Here is a 2,843-nt window from a genome sequence, read left to right on the forward strand (position 1 = left end):
TCCGCCCCCCCCCCCCCCCCGGCCAGCCTGTTCCAATGCCTGACAGCTCTTTCGGTGAAGAAATCGTACTAAACACAATAAAAAATGACTAACTGAATGCCACTAATCACCTCCCCAGTGCCCAGCCTTGGCAGCCTCTCCAGTATGAATAACTTCCCAGAATCCCAGGTCACAAGAGCTTCTCCTGTTTTCTTAGCGTGTCTCACTAACATCCAGCTCTCAGCCCAATCCATCCATCCCCGCTGTCACTTCCCTTATTCATGGGCTATTTTCATCTTTGTGCTTTATAGTTTGCAAACTCTGGGCTCACTATAAATCCTCTGTAAATGGGTCTCGGGGCGAACGGCAGACACAAAGACACACAAAGTTTGGATTGGGGGGAAGCTCCCCTACATCTGTCTCCTCTGTTGGCTGGAAACTTGATCCTTCAAAGACCAAATCCTCGGCTTGTTCAAAGCTGTTCGAGGTGATTCAGATTAGAGGAAGAGAAAAAAATGCCTCTCTGCAACGTGGGGAGGACGAGGACGGCCCCTTCCCGCTCGGAGAAATCTCATTTCTCTCCAGTGCAAGGCGGGCTGAGCTCACTTCTGAGTCTGCTCCGGAGAAACGCAGCGTGGCAGCTTTGGCAAGGAAGGAACGGAGCAGGGTTGCACCTTTAGTATGTGCAACTCACTGCACGAGTGGTTGGGGAGTGGAGGGGAAATCGAGATCTCCCTACAAACGGCGCTGATCATCAGAATTATTATTTTTCTTACAATGAAAACAAACAAGGATGATGAAAAGGACCTAAACTCTCTTGCAGGGTTCAGACTGGCCAGTATCAGAAGATTTTTCCCAATGGGGGGAATGTGCAGCATAATCCCGAGGAGCTCCTGCACCCTCCTCGGATGCAGGTGGTCCTGGGCACCCTCAGAGACAGGACCCTGCACTGCCTCGGTCTCTAATGGCACTCACCACCTCCTTAAATCTGGGGATGGGGCTTTGCAACAGGCAGCCCCTCGGCCCCAGATGGGTTGACAGAGTCGCTGTGAGCAAGGGACACAATGACCCCTGCACTGCCACCTCCCAGGGCAGCAACCCAGCATTCCTCCTCCATTCACCTTCCCAGCACAAACCCGCTCGGGCTTTTCTCTAGCGATGCTGAGCATCTGACTTGTAAAAAGGCACATTGTCTTCTCAAATTCAAGCCCTGACCCCTTTTGCTAATGCAAATCTAAATGTCATTTTATGGGACATTTATAATTATGAAAATGGGACGGTGCTGCTGGATGCACAGGGAGACCCTGCGAGTATGAATATTACATTAATGTGCCCAACGTCAGCTCGCTGATCCCGCTGGCAGAAGCATAAAAAATGCTTGAGTGAAACTTTTATTTAGACGTTAAGAATCCAGGCCCCAGCGGGGTGACGGAGGCAGCCCCGGCGAGATCCCATCAGCGCCAGAGCTCGAATTGAATTACCCAGGGGGGAAGGCAGGAGCTGCGAGTGCTGCTTCGCTTATTTAATTTCATTTACTTTCAGTACATTATCAGCATGGGGCTTCCCTCTGCCCCCGTTCCCCCAAGAAAATCGGCTGTGAAATCGCCAGCGTGCAGGCTGCTGCTGCCTCTTGAGCCAAGGCAGGGATGTGTCCGGCCATCCTGGTCCTCCTCGGGATGTGCTTTCTGCTCAGTTGCCAAGAGAGATCTGGGGGAGTGCAAGGACCTTTCAAACACCACAAAGAGCAGTCGAAGTGGGCAAGCGGCACGGACACGATGGGAGCCAGCAACAACCTCCTCCAGCCCCACATCTCCCCTCCTTGCCCATCATTTGGCAGGCAGCACCCCTGGGATAGCTGCTGTCTCCTCAGTTGTGCTCTGTCCTATTTGAGATCAATTTTCCATGTAAGCAGATCCCATGTTCCAGGTTATCTGTGGCCCTGTGTGCCAGGATCTGCTGGGCTGGCAGCCCCCCGGGGCTGGGGCACCTCTGCAGCATTGCCTCCCAAACACTGTCAGAGCCCAAATCTCTCCCACTCAGCAATGGACAATGTGCCTCAGTTTCCCAGCAGGAAAATCCGAATGGAAGGAGTCTCCCTTCTTCATAAATACTCAGCGGCTCCTCAGACAAGCTAACACACTTAAGGCAGGGTTGTGAGGGCTGATTCGATTGCGTGGGGCTCTGGAAATTTTAAGTTTTACAGAACATGACACGGAGATGGCAGCTCTAACCTGTGTGTTGCACGCAGCCTCTAGCGCAGAGCTGGCAAGATTACATCTGTGCGAGGAGGGTGCGTGTGGGGGACGCAGCACTCGGGGCTCTGCCTGGCTGCAGATGGGGCTGGGGCTATGTGGGGTGTCCTCATCCCTTCCCATATCCCCCATCCGCCCCTAACAATGAGCCAGATGGCTTTTGCTAGCAGCAAATAGCTAATTTAACCTCCAAAGGCAGTACCTGGGGTTTTACTTCTTCAAAGCATCCTAATGGACACCCAAAAGAACCAGGGAGGCAGGGTGGGAGCCCAGCTCCAGAAAGCTCTCTGGTTTCCGAGGGCGGAGGGTTCATTTGCCCAGGCAGCCTCTGCCAGACGCCTCTGCCCCAGGGCCACACAGCAGGCAGGTAAACCTCGGCTCACCACGTCTTCTCGGACTCCAAGTGTTGGAAAAGCCAGCCCGCCAATGGCTCATCTGTTCCAACCACCAACGGCCATTCACCATTTATAAAAAGAGAGAAAGAAAAGGCCTTGAATTAATGTGCATCTGCACATCCCAGACACATGGCCCCTCTCCGGTGGCTCCCGGCATGGTGTGGCAGGGCTGCGGCTCCGTTTGGGTGGTCTCAGTGGTCCCTTCCACCCTGACATC

At 53.5% G+C, this 2,843-nt stretch overlaps 1 protein-coding gene across 1 annotated transcript in view; it reads right to left on the minus strand.

Annotated features, from left to right (window-relative positions):
- The window catches only part of SKAP1 (src kinase associated phosphoprotein 1), a gene marked incomplete at its 3' end in the record, with an annotated part of 29,536 nt that overhangs the window by 16,518 nt on the left and 10,175 nt on the right, over positions 1–2,843 (minus strand). The window lies entirely within an intron of this gene.

The sequence above is a fragment of the Eurypyga helias genome, unplaced genomic scaffold (assembly GCF_000690775.1).
Source record: "Eurypyga helias isolate BGI_N326 unplaced genomic scaffold, ASM69077v1 scaffold9567, whole genome shotgun sequence".
Classification (NCBI taxonomy): Eukaryota; Metazoa; Chordata; class Aves; order Eurypygiformes; family Eurypygidae; genus Eurypyga; species Eurypyga helias.